The sequence below is a fragment of the Enhydra lutris genome, unplaced genomic scaffold (assembly GCF_002288905.1).
Source record: "Enhydra lutris kenyoni isolate GAN:26980312 unplaced genomic scaffold, ASM228890v2 scaffoldscaffold49, whole genome shotgun sequence".
Lineage (NCBI taxonomy): Eukaryota > Metazoa > Chordata > Mammalia > Carnivora > Mustelidae > Enhydra > Enhydra lutris.
The window spans coordinates 8,353,238-8,373,317 of NW_019154133.1; positions in this window are offsets into that span (position 1 = coordinate 8,353,238).

A 20,080-nucleotide genomic window follows, 5' to 3' on the forward strand; every position below is an offset into this window, starting at 1 on the left:
ACATGGAATTTTCTAAAAAAAAAAAAAAAGTTGCATAGAGAATATCAGATTATTTTCCATGAATCCTAGATTATACCCCAGGTAGGCTAAATTTGGGGTAGACAGGAGTACATATTACTTGCAAGTCTGATAATAAGAATAGCAACCAGATATCTTATTACTGTGTATCAAAGACAGCCCTGCCAAGAAATAAATGTCACACATACATTTGAGGAAATGTTTAAAAGTGACTGTTTGCATAGTACTCATTGTGTATATATTCCATATATATATATATATCACATCTTCTTTATCCATTCATCTGTTGATAGACATCTAGGTACTATGCAGCCATCAAAAAAATCGAAATCTTGCCATTTGCAACAATGTGGATGGAACTAGAGGGTATCATGATAAGCAAAATAAGTCAATCAGAGAAAGACAATTATCATATGATCTCTTTGATATCAGGAATTTGAGAGGTAGGGCAGGGGGGTGGGGAGGGAAAAAATGAAACAGATGGGATTAGGAGGAAGACAAACATAAGAGACTCTTAATCTCAGGAAACAAACAGAGGGTTGCTAGAGGGGTAGGGGGAGGGATGGGGGGGCTGGGTTATGGACATTGGGGAGAGTATGTGCTATGGTGAGTGCTGTGAATTGTGTTAAGATTGATGATTCAAAGACCGGTACCCCTGAAGCAAATAATACATATGTTAATAAAAATAAATAAAATAAAAGTGACTGTTTGCAAAAGCACAGGTAGGTTTTAGACACAAGAATAGTGTGTGTCCATCATCAGCTATTTCAATACATTTATCTAAGGTTTTTGTGAATCTTAATGACATGGAAACTTCAGCAATAGGGTATATGTATGCTTTGCTTCTGAGAGCCCATCACTGGTCATCTCAGGGCCAGGAGAAACTGCCTTACACGCAGAATCTCCCTGTCAACATAAAAAAAAAAAAAAATGTTACATTCTACCAACTTACTAAAGAAAAATGATGCAAAGTATCTATCACAAGAATTATTTAAATTCAGTTCAATGTTGTATGTCTAATGCGTGGTGAGTCCTGCTAATATTGAACAGTTTTTTCCCTAGGACTGCTTTCTAGTTGGCTATGAGAAACTTCAGAGAAACTTCAGAGAAACTCTGAAGAGATTTATTCTACATTGTTTATGATACCAGCACCCATGAGTATTGACAGCCTCATCAGGTTGACTTTTAGTTCCAAATGGTTCTCTCTCAAAACTTAGATTCTTCTACAAAGCAAACATCAGCTGCTATATTACTTATCACAACAGTCATATATTAAGTATGTACTTTAAATAGTTTTTGTAGGCCATAAATTAAAACAAGATGCCCAAATTCTGAATAAAGTTGCACATGTGCAGTACCATATGGTAAACAGTGCTCAGGCTGGATTTATCAAACTTGGACCATGTGTTCTGCATTATCCAGTGAAGACCATTGTCTCCCATAAGGCTAGGTATAGAAATTATAAAGGGACATTGATATTGGCATCAATGAGTATTAGAATACATATACCTTTACTTAAGATGGTCTTTAACTTGACATACATATCATGCAGTCTCTTGTAGTTACTCTGTGGTAACTCCCAGAATTGCTGATTCAGAAGTGTTCAAAGATGGGATCATGAAAAACACCTATTTTTATTCACAAGACTTAGTCATAGTACATTCTTAAGAGAGATCAAAGTTAATGATTTTACCAATAATAACATGTATTTATTCACTCAATTATGCAATTTCTTGAGTATAATTCAGATCCCAGCTTTCAATGGCCCAATTATATCAAGTTTCATGTAACATTTAAAGACTAAGTCCAAATGCGCCTTTCCTTAATTAAGGAAGTAGTGATTGAAATGCAATGTCGCTAAATACCTCCCTTTTCTTTACTGATCAAACTCTGCCAAATACCTTTACAAAGATACTCCAAATCTGAAGACTGCCATGAATATAAGAATAGCATTTAGATAAATTATCCAAGGTGTGTGTGTGTATGTGTGTGTATTATATATATAATTTTCATTTATTTCATCTTACACTGAGAATTCCCTGTATTATTTGCAATCAATTTGCTACAGGTCTCTGATTACTCAGAGGAAATGATTTAATTACTCATGCAGCCCTATATTTGATAGGAAATAGACTTCTATAAATATGAAATAAGTACAAGGAAGAGGACTGAGATTTCAGATAAACAGACTGTCTTCTCTTTCATTGCTTGCATAAAAAGAATAGAAATTGAGCAGCCCAGTATCTCTCTACTCTTGCTGACAGACTAGCAAGCAGCTGTATTTCAAAGACTTAATCAAGCTCCTGAATTCTCCTATTCAATTGAGCCACAAAAACTATGGGAATATGAGCAATAACAAGAGTCCACTATCATTTTAAAAAGTTAATTAAGAGGGGCACCTGGGTGGCTCAGTGGGTTAAAGCCTCTGCCTTCGGCTCAGATCATGGTCCGAGGGTCCTGGGATCGAGCCCCACATCGGGCTCTCTGCTCAGCAGGGAGCCTGCTTCCCCCTCTCTCTCTGCCTGCCTCTCTGCCTACTTGTATCTCTGTCAAATGAATAAATAAAATCTTTTTTAAAAAAAGTTAATTAAGAAACTGAGGCTGTTTGACATTTCTTACAATGTTTGGGGTTTGTCATTATTATCTGGTAAATAAATGAATGCTTCTTTGCAAATTCAGTACATAAAAATACTTCAGCCTACATCAGTGCTAATGATCACGAGAAACACTTTGGCTGTTCCTTTTTAAAGTCACCATTAAGAAAGAATGGAGAACATGAGATGCCTCCATTCTAAAAGGATATCAAATTTAAAAAATATAACAACACTAAATAACAACAACAAAAGATTTTATATGAAGGTGTGGCTTTCTAGATTAATAATAGATTAAGCGCTCTGCTATTACCATAGTATTTATCAGGAAACATATTATATTCATGAGTATTCCAAGAATGCATCTATATAGGAATTCAACTCCTTTGTTAGCTGTTTTTGCTTCGATCTCCTCCAGTATTATGATTAAATTTAATGAAATTTTTATTTGGGGGAGCAGGAGATCTTTTGTAAAACAAAACAAGGTATGTGAATTAAGAAAACAGTGCTTTTTTATTTTATATTTTGATTCTTATAATTTCACTTCCTAAACTCTTCAAAACTAAGATTTTACTTATATATAATTCTTTTAAACCAACAGGGAAAACTTCATACACTGTTTCTTCATTTTGATGACCAGGTTTATTAAAAAGGGAAATGTACAGCACCCATTTATATTATGGACATAAATTTAAGTTAGAATTTAGAAAAAAGGCAAAGAACCGTTAATGGGAAAACTTGGCCTGGCATTCCAGCCACCTCTGTGGAAATGCTGATTCCATCTATTACAGCACTGAAGAAAGGACTCCTGAGATGGAAAGAAAGAAAATGAATAAATACATTCAATGGAGCACATACTTTAGGATGGGGATATGACAAGGGGTAGGTTTTGTCATGTGGAATTTAAAGTCCTGTGGAGATGTCAATACGAGGTTGGATTTGGATGTCAGGAACTCAGGAGATGAATCTCAGTTTAGGTATGCAGATTTACCAACCATTTGACTACAGACAGTAATTGAAACCACAAGAGTATATTAGTTTGCTATTGGAGAATGGAATGAGATGAAAAGAAAGCCTAAGAGAACATTTAAAAATAGGGCAATTTGAAAAATAAATTTGTCAACACAGATTAAGAATTATAGAAACATTCATACTTAATGCAAAAATGTAACTTTAGGAATTTATCTGCAAAACTAATCATTCAGAAATAACCCAATATTTTAAAAGTAATTTAAAAAATCAATTTAAACAAAAATAGAGAAATGGTTACAATTGATATTATATCCATTTAAAAAATTATACATATATACATATATATATAGTCATTAACTTTTTATAAAAGTGTTTTAGTAACACAACTATCATAACAGTAAATGAAGAATAGGCTATGAAATCACTTATGAAATTTGAGCCCAATTAATTAAAATACACACACACACATATCCACACAAAAGAAACTCTTAAAAAACGTTCCCAGTGTTTCTCAGTAAAAGATCCTAGTTATATTCTAAAAAATTTCAAATTTTTTACAAAATCCCTATTTTTATTTTGAAAAGCAAAATGTTCAATATTTTCATAGGACATTGCAATGCCTTTTTTTGTGGTGTTTATTTTGTTTTAATTTGTGACGGGCTCTCCTGGTCTACATAAATTTGGGTATATACCAAAAGCTAACTGATCAGAATAACCCATGTACATGAATATGGATACTGGAGTATAGATGGGCATACAATTAAATTAGAACAGTCATCCTCATAAATTTTATTGAAATAAAAGTCTATTTGATTTGAGATCATTACTCTAAATGTGATGTAAGTCTCGAGCTGGTGATCATTTTGACTTGAAAATGAAACCAGTAACAGAATGCAAAGTTTAGAGCTGGTGAAAAAGACCTGTTGTTTAAAGCCCTGAATCCTGACATACAGAAATGAGTCCCCCTTACCTGTTTCTGCTTTGTGAGGTAACAACTGAGGGATAGAGTTGTAAGTATTTTGATTTTCTATCATTCACAAATGAAAAATCAAATGATAATATACCACAACAATCATAACAAAGGTCAAACACTGATGAACCTACCCTAGAGACCTCTCTCCCCAAATCTGATTCAATGACCTTAAAGAGAAGACCTGATGGAGAGTAGAAGGCATTGGAGGACCACAACAGCAGAACTGAAATGTAGAAAGGGGGTTGAGTTGCTCCATTTACATCTTACTTGTTGAGATGATGCCCAAAACCCATATTATTACAAAGAGTCTCTATCCACACCACACTCAATGTCAACCTCAAAACAAGAGACTGAAGAGGACACCCAGTGAGGTCAGATCATTAGATGAAACAAGTAACAAATGGCGTCTCCATTTGTCAACCCTGTTTATCCTAAGATTATTCTAAGTAAGGACTAGAAGTGAAAGACTAGAAAAATGATAGATGATGGATGGCTCTCATTATTTCACTATTTCCTTTTTATGCAGTAGCCTATTTAGGACTTTTTTTTTGTTTTCAGTGAGTAGGCTAGTAACTCACTTTGGTTAATCCTAATTTGCTTGTACTGAAAGTAGTGGTGATTTTTTTAACAAGTATCTTCCCCCTGATTTCTATAGTCAACTCTGAGAATCTATGGACAACAGCGTTACCATAAAAAATGGCAAAAAAAATTTAAAAAGTGAAGTAATGAAAACATATCTGGGGAAAATACTAGAACCCTAAGTTAAGGAGACATACTGTGATTGAACAAAAAGTTAACTTCCTGGCTAAAACAAAAATTGAATAGACTTTTTTCTAATGAAGTGTGGTTTATTTTCCACATGTGGTTTATGTTTTTATAGACAGGTATTTCTTTTCAAGATTTACTATCAAAATACTTGTGACTTTTTATTATTTTTGACAGTCCTTATTGTTTTACCTAAACTGCATATGGCTTTCACTACCTACCTTGTATGGATTGTTTTAAAGCATTATTAAAAATCTTGGCATTTGATCATCAATGAAAAATTCAATTAAGGAAGTTACTAAATTGTCTAAGATGTTTTAAGGTCCTAATATGTTGAAGAGAAAGGCTGTTAGTGATAACCAAATTACTTAAAAATTCAATTAACAATATACTAGAGATAAGATTACATTGCCATATAGTAACACACTAAGGGGTGACATATGAATTGGATTAAAAAAATGTAACTTACAGCCCAAGTTCCATATGTTATTTATTTCACAAGTTAACCCACATAGTAATATCAAAAAATTTGGAACATACACTAGTAATAATGCTGAGTTTAACTGATTTGGTCAACAAGGAATGCATTGATAAATTTTAGGGAAACTATTCTTACAATTAACTAGTATCTTTACTGAGAAATTTTAAAATCAGATGGACATAAAAGGTTGTTTCTTCTAGGTCTACTTTCTAATAGTGAATGCACTTTGAAAAACAAATAACCAAAGCCCTTTTACTCTGTTTAAATTGTGGGTGTTTACTATTCAAAAGTAGAGACATTTCATTTAATTTTCAGTCCAGGAAAAAGAATCACACCCTGGATGTCAATCATCAAAATTTATTCAGTTTTCAAAACACTGAAAAACAAATCCAGGCTCTCAGTGAATTAAGTTTGGCATATACAGTATAAATACTCTGTGGCCAACAAGAGTGTTTATAAAGTAGTGGAAAGCTTAAAGAGCATAGTAGTACTAGTTTAGAATTCTAAATGAAAATTTAGCAAAGCCAGTGATTTCAAGACATGAGCACATGCTCCCAAGAACATATTTTTAAGATAATTAGATGCCAACTACTAGTTACTTTACTAAATAAGTAGAAATAATTTTCCATCAATGTTAGTGGAAGAGATTTAAACATGAGAATTTCGATGAAAGTAAAAAAAAAGTCAATAGAAGACACCGTCTTTGCGTTTTTCCTTTTCCATATAAAAAATACCTTAAGGGATGCCTGGGTGGCTCAGTTGGTTAAGCCGCTGCCTTCGGCTCAGGTTATGATCCCAGGGTCCTGGGATTGAGTCCCGCATCGGGCTCCTTGCTCAGCAGGGAGCCTGCTTCTGCCTGCCTCTCTGCCTGCTTGTGTGAACTCTCTTTCTCTCTCTGGCAAATAAATAAAATCTTAAAAAAAAAAAACCTTAAGTAGGTAGTAAATTATAAAGCTTAGCTCCTTACCTACCTTTCTTTCATAATGACCTTGAAAGAGTAAGCAGACTTTATTCATGTTATTTCAAATACATTGTTAGGAAGAATGCCATTTGCCTTACAGTTGGTACATTAATGGTTCTGGCTCCACTCACTCATCTGTAATTACGTTCAAAATGACTCCCTGTCATTGCCTGGTCAACTCTTTCAGTGAGCATATGTGATGTAAAGGAGTGAGGAATTAGAATCAGAGGGACAGAATTTGCACTTTTTTACTCTGGACAATCCAGGAAAAATCGGTCTTCATAAAACTTCAGCTAACTCATTTATAAATTGGACTTAATAATATCACTTATGCCTGATTGTTGAGAGGAAAGGAATATATCAGAGTTAAGTATGTTCATCCTGCTGAACACACAGTCCTTAATGAAGGCAACTGTCCTTTATACTTGAAATACCATTTCTTCTGCCATCCACCTATGTTCCATCAACTGAATTAGTCACATCTTACTCAACACTTACTCCTGCTGTGGCACTGCATAATATGTAAAAACATATGTTGGCCATCATTTGGAGCTTTCCCACCCACCATAAAAACTATGAAATTGTTAGTTATACTAACTTTAAAAGATGAGAATAAGTAAACAGTGTTAAAATTATAAAGGAAAACCCAAGATTAAAGTTAGAAGATAAAAATGTAAAAATCATAAGAAAAGAAAAATCTTAAAGCTTAAGTATGAAAGTGTATAATTATGGCAAGGCCAAAATTATAATAGAGCAAAAACTTATGACTACTGAGCTTGTGACTGTAAAGGAGCATAAATAAAAGGGATAGTACAAAAAATAACATAGTTTTTAAAAGTTGCAATATGAAATAACAACAGTTTTTAAAAGTTAGCACCTTTAAAGAGTTTCAGGAATAAAGTAAAATAGATAATTTCTGATCTAAAGATATTAAAAGAAATATATTAAGAGCAATAGTTTAAGAAGCTAAAATAAATAATAATGCAAAGATATTAGAAGGTTAAAGGTATATAAGACAAAATAAAATAATTATTTCAAGTCAAAATGATAAAAATAAGACTATGGATATGTAATTTTAAAATGATATAGTTTAAAAGCTAAACCCAGAAAGCCTAAATTATGAGAAAGGTAAGATAGCCCAAAGAAAAAAACAGTTAAAAATACCACCATTCAGTATTTTTCAGTATACCGAAACATTGCATAATATATGTATATGTATGAACAACACACACACACATACACACACACACACACAGAAAAAGCAAACTATCAGGCATAGATGGTAGAAAAACAGAATATTTTGCCCTGTGCTCCAGATTATAAGCTCAATTTCAAATAGTTGTCAAGGAAGACAACTTAAAAAACTCTGTTAAATTTTGCCTCATGATTTGTTTGTCTTCTGCAAAGCAGAAAATAGTTGGCAAAGCAAGATAGGGACCTTGGATGTTCTGAATGTAGAACCATGTATGGAGATTGTATTTGTGGGTGGACTGCATAGGTGTGGAAAACATGGAGAGGTGAAAGGAGTAGACAGAAAGTCTTGAGTGGCAGGTTCTTTGTACAGAATAGTAAACGAGAAGATCTGAAGAACACGGTGTGAGAGGGAACAAAGCAAGAGAGAAAGTGTCTATGAAAATCATGTCAGGGGTCTATGGGCTATATCTCATTTCATGTCTTTCTTGAAGTACAAAGAATTTTAGAATTTTTAAATTTTATTTTATAGCTTTCTGGAGTGAGGATGCTATCTGGATAATGGTACCTCAATGTGATGCCAGTCTGTAAAATCTTGGTTTTAGTTTCAATGTTATTTCCACCCCACACAGATAAACTGTTAGTTAGAATGTTTTTTCTGAAACATTCTTCTAGGCAAATCCATCTTTGAACCCCTATACATAGCACAACACCTTTATTTTTAAGATTTATTTTATGTATTTGAAAGAAAGAGAGCATGAATCGGGGGGTGGTGAGGGTCAGAGGGAAAGGATCTCAAGGGGCTCAATCTCATAACCCCAAGATCTGACCTGAGCTGAAATCAAGTGTGGGAAGCTTAAATGACTGAGCAACCCAGGTGCCCCCATAGCACATCTTTACTGTGATGAAGGCTCAATGAAACTGTCTTAAACTGGTACTGGAAAACTATTTTGACCAGGACTTTATACAAACACATTCTAAAGTGAAATTTATCCATTGATTATGACTGTCAAGCAACAGTCCACTCATAACTCTCACTTCCAAAAAGTAGTCATTAGTTTTAGAGATGCTAATAACATTAGAGAAAGACTGTAAGGGCTTTAGATTGCATCACTGTTTAAATTATGTGCAAACATTTCTGAATTAACATCTTTCCTTTGCACAAAAAATAAGTCTAAGTATATGAAATGGAAAATATAAGTATTAAAAATAAGTATCAAAAGACAATTTAGAAGAAAAATATATTACTATATTCAAGGACACCATGAAGGAAAACTTATATAGTATTCTAACTTACGATGTGTTTAACTGAAAAAAATTTAAAATACTCAAAATGAAGCTCATCATTCCAAATCTACCTCCTCCTCCAAAATACTAGCCCATCAATATTGCCATTCAATAAATGGTACCAGCCAGAAACTGGGAATCATCTTGTTTAGATTTCCTTTTAGGAAGAGAACTGTTATTATTTTACAAAATATCTTTATGGCCTAACTGAATGTTTAAAGATTACTCCAAATTATGATCTAGATATAAGAGGTAGTACAAAGGAAGGATGGAATTCCTTGCACAAAAACAATGAGAAATTAGTTTTAAATTACAATTTTTGGGGCACCTGGGTGGCTCAGTGGGTTAAAGCCTCTACCTTCAGCTCAGGTCATGATCTCAGGGTCCTGGGATCAAGCCCCACTTAGGTCTCTCTGCTCAGCAGGGAGGAGGCTGCTTCCCCCTCTCTCTCTGCCTGCCTGTCTGCCTACTTGTGATCTCTGTCTGTCAAATAAATAAATAAAATCTTCAAAAAGATGAATTACTTTTTTTTTTTTTAAGAAAGCAATGTGTAGTGAGTGAAAGAAAGGTTATTTGTAAGAAGGAAAAATGTAAGGCTGAATCACATGGTTTAGGGACATAGTCTGTGGGATAATGACAACTAGGGATAAATTTGTAATGGCAGAGAAAACTAAGGAAGTTTTAAGATAAAGGGTGACTAATACTTTAAATATGATGTGTTTCTGTTACATTCTTCTGTGACTCCCCATTTTGAGTAAAATCCAATAATGCCTTATGAAATCACTAGCTACTACAAAAATAAAGAAATGAGTTTTATGACTGATTTGAGGCAAGGTGGGACAGAAAGACATAGGATATGTATCATATAATAACCACTGAGAATTCAGAAGAGACCAGAGGTATCAGATCACTAAGAGACATATATGAGTCTTGTGAGATACTGTTTCCCTTGCAAGAAACAGGGAACTAGATTCGTCAGTTTTGTAAAATGGGACTTAAAATCAGTTATTTTAAAAGTTCAGTCGTGAAGGCAACTTCAGAGGGTTTTAAGATTTAGGAGTAAAATGGGCTTCTGATCCTCGGATTATACATGAACTATTAAAACAATTTCTCAAGTATCTCCTTAAAATATCTATTTTATTCCATTTCTATTCCTATCATCAATATTAAAATGTCCTCTGAACTTTCTCGCCTTTTACATTTTTTCCTCCCTTCTGATCCATCTTCAATTCACATCACACATCTTCCCTTTGTAATGTTAACCAGAGTGAACACTCTAAAAATAATATTATCTGAGTCTTTTAATAGGCAAAAATAATATTCACATAGTTTATGACAGATTTGGACTTACTTATACCATATTATTAAGGTTTTATATTTATTATCCTTATTCTTTGCTTATTTGTTCTCTTTATTAATAACATTAATTTAAAAAATGTTCTTACATTTTTATTTCAATCTTATAGTTCTACTATTTTAGGGGTAGCTCTCAAATTTTTAGTATGCATGTCCAAATTTTCTTTTCTTTCTAATTTCCTAGTTAATTTGTATCTTTTATCTATATGTAGAACTATGAAAGAATAAATTTGTTGTTTTAAGGCACTTACTTTGTGGTCCTTTGTTACAACAATCCTAGGAAACTCATGCACACAATCTTCCTACCGACCTCAAGATACTCTTTCCTCTGCTTAAAAATTCTGCACCCAGAACTTTTTACTAACCTAGTTAACTACATCTTTGAAATTTTATTTCAGCTAAATATTACTTTCTCCCTCCCTCCTTCACCAGGTAAGATTATGTTATATATTCTCATGGAGGCCTGCAATTTTTATATATAACATTCTCCACAAATGTAATAAAGCTTTAATATAATCATTGTTTATTATTCATCTCCTCCACTAGAATGAAGCTCCAGGAGTACATAGATACATGTTCACCACTACCCCTCAACATCTAAGACCATCTAGTCCATGGTAGATTTTAAATAAATATATGTTGAATTAAGTAATTAAAACACTGATAGTAAGGCTAAATTCCAGAATGCTGACATTCCTAATTTTGAGAATATCTACTCAGGTCTAACAGGTTGAGATATTAGACCCCCAAATGCTAAACACATACATTGTAGGTTTAATTTTAAAAATTCTTTTTTTTTTTTAGAACAGTTTAAGGTTTGTTTGTTTTTTTAAAGATTTTATTTATTTATTAGTCAGAGAGAGAGAGAGCGAGCACAGGCAGACAGAGTGGCAGGCAGATGCAGAGGGCGAAGCAGGCTCCCCACCAAGCAAGGAGCCCAATGTGGGACTCGATCCCAGGATGCTGGGATCATGACCTGAGCTGAAGGCAGCCGCTTAACCAGCTGAGCCACCCAGGTGTCCCTAAAAATTCTTATTATAGGGGCACCTGGGTTGTTCAGTCAGTTGAGCGTCAGCTCAGGTCATGATCTCAGGGTCGTGGGATCCAGCCCCACATTGGGCTCTGCTTTCAGCACAGAGTCAGCTTGAGATTCTTTCTCTCCCTCTGCTCCCCACTCCCCCCGCTGACTCTCTCTCTCTCTCAAATAAATAAATACAATATTTTTAAAAAAATCTTAATATCATGCTTTCTTTGAAAGGATTTAATTATAGTTTCTGTGACTGTCAACCATCTACTAGAGCAAAAGTCATATCATAAATAATTAATATCACTGCTTGAGTCCATTTTCTTCATTGACAGAAATCTCATTTTTGTCCAACTTCAATGTATTTCTTCTCAGACATTTGTCTAAAGCTATTCTTTCTACATATAAAATAGAACATAGAATTTAATCAAGTAATAGTGAAGAAAAGCAAATATTAGAGTGTCAAGAGAATAATCACATTAGGTATCAAAGGTCTCTCCAATTCCGGAAGAATGGCCTGGAGATAGTTGCTCACAACCAGGAAGCACAGAGAATGTAATAAACTGAAAGGAGGATTCTGAATGAGCATGGCAATGATTCCACAGAATTGGTTTGGGGAGAAATATTTATGAGCCAGAACACTCACAAGCAGAGAAAACTTGGTCAGATAAACAACAACGACAACAACAACAACAACAAAAACAAAGGTCACCTTCTGGTTTACAAACAGAACTTTGGAAAAAACATGTTCTGTTGCTGCTGCAAAACTGCCTTTGCAGTGAGGATTCATTACTTTTCGTGACCCTTACTGCTTAATGGAGACAAATTTCCACAACGGTATCCAAGCATGGCTTTTCCTTGGTGGAAAGTATTTAAAGCTCTATCCTCCAAATGAGAAGGAATACATAGACTATACCCTTCACAAAATAATAAGAGTTTTAAAGTAGAATAGGTGGTAATAAAAAGTTTATCTTTGAAAAATATAAAATCAGTAGGTCATAAAATAGTTTTTGGTGGCCATAGACATGAGAAATATCCCCTTAAATTTAAAATGCTTTCATCTAATATGCAACAATAAATCATTTCCTTTATATCTAAAGAAACACATGCTCTTGAGACGCCCAATTAGCTAAAATAAGCACATCTTTCCTCTCCTGCCACACCGGTTCTTGTAACAACCAATGTGAAATGGCAATGTTGAGCTCTTTGGTGGATGAGGTGTTCCATACAGACATATACCACTTTTACTCATAATCTAAACCATGTTTTTCAAGAATTTTAAAATAAGTCAACTTTCATTGAGAAAAAATTTTTTTAAGATTTTATTTATTTGACAGAGATCACAAGTAGGTAGAGAGTCCGGCAGAGAGAGCAGGGGAAAGCAGGCTCCCCACTGAGTGGAGAGCCTGATGTGGGGCTCGATCCCAGAACCCTGAGATCATGACCTGAGCCAAAGGCAGAGGCTTTAACCCACTGAGCCACCTTAGCACCCCTCATTGAATGTTTTAATTACTTTTCAGTGGATGGTTAAAAATATGTAAATCTAGGAAAATGAGTTATTCTTAAGTGTTTAATTTTCTAAGAAATTGAGGATCTATCTTTTCATACATCAAATTTTTATTTTTACTTTAGATCACATTTTTAGAGTTACCGGTGATTAAGATAATAGAGTTTCTGAAAAGGCGTTAAAACAAAAAGTCCATTATGAATTAAAGACACGGAATTTAGTAAATGTGAATTTGTGATGATTACTTTAGTTGAAAGTATACAGCACCAATAAGATATTCTCTATACTAAAATATCACCAACTCTTAGGAAAAAAAGCATTTTCCTCATTAATAGTTGGCACTGGCTCTGACTGAAAATTGGCTGAGCCACTTTCTTGATAACTGAGCTTTTTCATGTTGCTCATTCTCAGATGGGAATCACCTAACCTAGGCTAGACTATACCTCCAGCCTCAGATTTTCAGGCCAGCCACGGAGCTCTCCCCCAAGTATATCTCATCTCCTTGGACTAGAGAGCTAGCTGAGATATCCTTCTCTTGAAGGGGGAAGTGCAAGTGAGCCAGTCCATTCATGCAATTTTTTTCTGTGGCTTTGGTCGTGTCACATTCATCAAAATCCACAAGTCCAAAGAGTGATAAAAGTATATAGCTCACCTTCTGTAAAAGGACTTGCAAAATTACAAGACAAATGGTATGGATACAAAGAATGGTGAATAATTAAGATATAGTAATTCAATCTGCCACAGGCATATTTTTAATTTTATATATAATTTGATTCTCAATTGTCCTTTAGTAATAGAAATGGCTGAGTAATTAGTGTGTTGGATAAGACTGAAAATTGGCTACATATCCTTAACGTGTTCCACTTTTACTGTTTTTCTACATAAGATCATTGTTGTAGATATGCATTATGTGCATGCAAAGTAGAAAAATGTAATATTAGAAAGTATAATAAACATAATACTTCATAATTAATAAAATAGCAGGTAGATAAGAATGATTTTTAGTGTTCCTGTATATATGGGACTATTGAAAACTAAGGTTTGGCTTTACACAGAAGCGCAAATTAAAAAATCTGCACTGCCTGAGGAAAACTACAGTTCTTATAACTCAAGGGTTGAAAGATTTATTTCCCTGTGGACCAAGCTTTCAGCAGATCAACTAACAGAGCATGCTCTTCTCTTCTGCCGTCGTGCGCAGGAAGAAAAATGTGTCAATTATGCCATCTCAGAGTACTGTACACACAAAGTCAACTTTATGGGTTGGTCTAACCTACAGTGTAGGACTCAGAAACTGGGAACCAGAATATAATCGGTCTCTGTCCACTTGGCAGCATGAACTATCATGAAGGCCAGTGGTTGGCAGACAGGATCTGAAGCCCCAAGTGGCTCTGGCTTCACAGCTTCTGATCAAAAGAATGAAGCTCCTGAAACTTAGTAAAGTTTGAGAATCAAATTACTATGTAACATATGCTCTAAAATTTACAAAGAGCTTAGACCAATATAATCTTCCCCTTCCAGGCAAGGAAATGAACACCATTAATATGTTTAGCTTTTACAATACTGCAAAGGAAGGAAATGCCATTAATATCATCGAATCAGCCATAATGAGTTTTCTTTCAGCACAGAGCTTTTGGCTTCTTCCCCTACAGAATGATTTTTCTGTGTGGAACCTCTATTAGGTTCATGGCAGATTTCTTGTGTAGTAAAGCAATAAATCAGCCCCTTATTATTACCTGGCTTCCTTTAATTTCATGATTTTTAGAATACTATGAAAAGGTGTATCATTTTTGGAATATTTTCTATGTATTCAAAAGACCTATTAATTCTCAAATATATGGTTAGGTAAAATAATAGCTCCTTTCTAATTTGATGTTATAACTTTGCAGATATCATTGTGCCTTAATACTAAGACACTAAATCCAACTTCATACTGTGGTAGGAATCTCTTCTAAAATCTCTCTGAAAGAGGAATGCCTGGGTGGCTCAGTGGGTTAAGCCGCTGCCTTCAGCTCAGGTCATGATCCCAGGGTCTGGGACTGAGTCCCACATCAGGCTCCTTCCTCAGCAGGGAGCCTGCTTCTCTCTCCACTTCTGCCTGCCACTCTGCCTGCTTGTGCGCTCGCTCTCTCTGTCTCTCTCTCTCTCTGACAAATAAATAAATAAAATCTAAAATATCTCTGAAAGAATGTCATCCACATTCTGATGGAGCACCTTGAGTAAAGGAGACTCTTACTAAGAGACAGAACAAAACGGGGCAACAATCCTAACAATATCTGTCAAATTGCCCAGTGATCATTTCTTCAGATCCATAAAATAAATTGTAAAACAAAACAAAAAAGAAAGGAAAAAAGAGATGAATAGATAAAAATTTTAGACCACTGAATAAGATATTTAAGGTATTTTCATTTCAATTTTTAAAAATTTAATCTAATTTCATTGTGTATTTGTATCTTCTCTAGACTGTAATTTTGAAGAAAAGAGAGAAGATGTGAGAAATGAATAGTCAGCTTTATTCATGGGGCTGAAGAAAGAATTTGGTTTTTCTGGAACACAGCCTGTGATAGCAGAACAACGCCTGGCAAGAAACAGGTTATGTTTGGCTACAGAGTCATTGGCACTATCAAGAAATATTAAACTATATTTGAGAGAGGAGAAAGACCCAAGCAAAACTACAAACCAGGTACAACAGAGAGAGCAACAGACAGCGGAAATATAGTCTGTTGGTCAATAGAATTAACACAGAATTTTGCATCTCTTTTTCAATCATAGAACTCCTATTACTAGTCTTCATACTTCACTCAAATCAAAGAATTAGGAAATTTCTCAAGCTTTACAGGTGGACATATTTTCTACGTTTTCTTTTTTTTTTAAATGGGACAACAATTTTTTTTAACAATTTCATTTAGGCCTTATCAGACTTTATTATAACAACAACACAGTAACAATTTATAATTTACTGAGTTTCCTTTATATTACTGGTGCTCTGGTAAACATTTACTATCTTTTTTTTTTTTTAGTTATTTTTCATGGTTTCTTTTTTCTTTTTTTTAATTTTATTTTTTATAAACATATAATATATTTTTATCCCCAGGGGTACAGGTCTGTGAATCGCCAGGTTTACACACTTCACAGCACTCACCATAGTACATACCCTCCCCAATGTCCATAATCCTACCCCCCCTCCCAACCCCCCTCCCCCCAGCAACCCTCAGTTTGTTTTGTGAGATTAAGAGTCACTTATGGTTTGTCTCCCTCCCAATCCCATCTTGTTTCATTTACTCTTCTCCTACCCCCTTAACCCCCCATGTTGCATCTCCTCTCCCTCATATCAGGGAGATCACATGATAGTTGTCTTTCTCCGATTGACTTATTTCACTAAGCATGATACCCTCTAGTTCCATCCACGTCATCGCAAATGGCAAGATTTCATTTCTTTTGATGGCTGCATAGTATTCCATTGTGTATATATACCACATCTTCTTTATCCATTCATCTGTTGATGGACATCTAGGTTCTTTCCATAGTTTGGCTATTGTAGACATTGCTGCTATAAACATTCGGGTGCACGTGCCCCTTCGGATCACTACGTTTGTATCTTTAGGGTAAATACCCAGTAGTGCAATTGCTGGGTCATAGGGTAGTTCTATTTTCAACATTTTGAGGAACCTCCATGCTGTTTTCCAGAGTGGTTGCACCAGCTTGCATTCCCACCAACAGTGTAGGAGGGTTCCCCTTTCTCCGCATCCTCGCCAGCATCTGTCATTTCCTGACTTGTTAATTTTGGCCATTCTGGCTGGTGTGAGGTGATATCTCATTGTGGTTTTGATTTGTATTTCCCTGATGCCGAGTGATGTGGAGCACTTTTTCATGGGTCTGTTGGCCATCTGGATGTCTTCCTTGCAGAAATGTCTGCTCATGTCCTCTGCCCATTTCTTGATTGGATTATTTGTTCTTTGGGTGTTGAGTTTGCTAAGTTCTTTATAGATTTTGGACACTAGCCCTTTATCTGATATGCCGTTTGCAAATATTTTCTCCCATTCTGTCAGTTGTCTTTTGGTTTTGTTAACTGTTTCCTTTGCTGTACAAAAGCTTTTGATCTTGATAAAATCCCAATAGTTCATTTTTGCCCTTGCTTCCCTTGCCTTTGGCGATGTTCCTAGGAAGATGTTGCTGCAGCTGAGGTCGAAGAGGTTGCTGCCTGTGTTCTCCTCAAGGATTTTGATGGATTCCTTTCTCACATTGAGGTCCTTCATCCATTTTGAGTCTATTTTCATGTGTCGTGTAAGGAAATGATCCAATTTCATTTTTCTGCATGTGGCTGTCCAATATTCCAAACACCATTTATTGAAGAGGCTGTCTTTTTTCCATTGGACATTCTTTCCTGCTTTGTCGAAGATTAGTTGACCATAGAGTTGAGGGTCTATTTCTGGGCTCTCTATTCTGTTCCATTGATCTATGTGTCTGTTTTTGTGCCAGTACCATGCTGTCTTGATGATGACAGCTTTGTAATAGACCTTGAAATCCGGAATTGTGATGCCACCAACCTTGGCTTTCTTTTTCAATATTGCTTTGGCTATTCGAGGTCTTTTCTGGTTCCATATAAATTTTAGGATTATTTGTTCCATTTCTTTGAAAAAAATGGATGGTACTTTGATAGGAATTGCATTAAATGTGTAGATTGCTTTATGTAGCATGGACATTTTCACAATATTTATTCTTCCAATCCAGGAGCATGGAACATTTTTCCATTTCTTTGTGTCTTCCTCAATTTCTTTCATGAGTACTTTATAGTTTTCTGTGTATAGATTCTTAGTCTCTTTGGTTAGGTTTATTCCTAGGTATCTTAAAGTTTTGGGTGCAATTGAAATGGGATTGACTCCTTAATTTCTCTTTCTTCTGTCTTGTTGTTGGTGTAGAGAAATGCAACTGATTTCTGGGCATTGATTTTATGTCCTGACACTGGACTGAATTCCTGTACAAGTTCTAGCAGTTTTGGAGTGGAGTCTTTTGGGTTTTCCACATATAGTATCACATCACCTGCAAAGAGTGATAGTTTGACTTCTTCTTTGCCGATTTGGATGCCTTTAATTTGCTTTTGCTGTCTGATTGCTGAGGCTAGGACTTCTAGTACTATGTTGAATAGCAGTGGTGATAACGGACATCCCTGCCGTGTTCCTGACCTTAGCGGAAAAGCTTTCAGTTTTTCTCCATTGAGAATGATATTTGCGGTGGGTTTTTCATAGATGGCTTTGATAATATTGAGGTATGTGCCCTCTATCCCTACACTTTGAAGAGTTTTGATCAGGAAGGGATGCTGTACTTTGTCAAATGCTTTTTCAGCATCTATGGAGAGTATCATATGGTTCTTGTTCTTTCTTTTATTAATGTGTTGTATCACATTGATTGATTTGCGGATGTTGAACCAACCTTGCAGCCCTGGAATAAATCCCACTTGGTCGTGGTGAATAATCCTTTTAATGTACTGTTGAATCCTATTGGCTAGTATTTTGGCGAGAATTTTTGCATCTGTGTTCATCAAGGATATTGGTCTGTAGTTCTCTTTTTTGATAGGATCCTTGTCTGGTTTTGGGATCAAGGTGATGCTGGCCTCATCAAATGAGTTTGGAAGTTTTCCTTCCATTTCTATCTTTTGGAACAGTTTCAGAAGAATAGGAATTAGTTCTTCTTTAAATGTTTGGTAGAATTCCCCCGGGAAGCCATCTCACCCTGGGCTTTTGTTTGTTTGGAGATTTTTGATGACTGTTTCAATCTCCTTACTGCTTATGTGTCTGTTGAGGCTTTCTATTTCTTCCTGGTTCTGTTGTGGTAGTTTATATGTCTCTAGGAATGCATCCATTTCTTCCAGATTGTCAAATTTGTTGGCGTAGAGTTGCTCATAGTATGTTCTTATAATTGTCTGTATTTCTTTGGTGTTCTTTGTGATCTCTCCTCTTTCATTCATGATTTTATTTATTTGGGTCATTTCTCTTTTCTTTTTGAGAAGTCTGGCCAGGGGTTTATCAATCTTATTAATTCTTTCAAAGAACCAGCTCTTAGTTTTGTTGATTTGTTCTATTGTTTTTTTGGTTTCTATTTCATTGATTTCTGCTCTGATCTTTATGATTTCTCTTCTCCTGCTGGGTTTAGGGTTTCTTTCTTGTTCTTTCTCCATCTCCTTTAGGTGTAGGGTTAGGTTGTGTACCTGAGACCTTTCTTGTTTCTTGAGAAAGGCTTGTACCGCTATATATTTTCCTCTCAGGACTGCCTTTGTTGTGTCCCACAGATTTTGAACCGTTGTGTTTTCATTATCATTTGTTTCCATGAATTTTTTCAATTCTTCTTTAATTTCCTGGTTGACCCATTCATTCTTTAGAAGAATGCTGTTTAGTCTCCATGTATTTGGGTCCTTTCCAAATTTCCTCTTGTGATTGAGTTCTAGCTTCAGAGCATTGTGGTCTGAAAATATGCAGGGAATGATCCCAATCTTTTGATACCGGTTGAGACCTGATTTAGGACCCAGGATGTGATCTCTTCTGGAGAATGTTCCATCTGCACTAGAGAAGAATGTGTATTCTGTTGCTTTGGGATGAAATGTTCTGAATAGATCTGTGATGTCCATCTGGTCCAGTGTGTCAATTAAGGCCTTTATTTCCTTGTTGATCTTTTGCTTGTATGATCTGTCCATTTCCGTGAGGGGAGTGTTAAAGTCCCCTACTATTATTGTATTATTGTCGATGTGTTCCTTAATTTTGTTATTAATTGGTTTATATAGTTGGCTGCTCCCACGTTAGGGGCATATATATTTAAAATTGTTAGATCTTCTTTTTGGACAGATCCTTTGAGTATGATATAGTGTCCTTCCTCATCTCTTATTATAGTCTTTGGCTTAAAATCTAATTAATCTGATATAAGGATTGCCACTCCTGCTTTCTTCTGATGTCTATTAGCATGGTA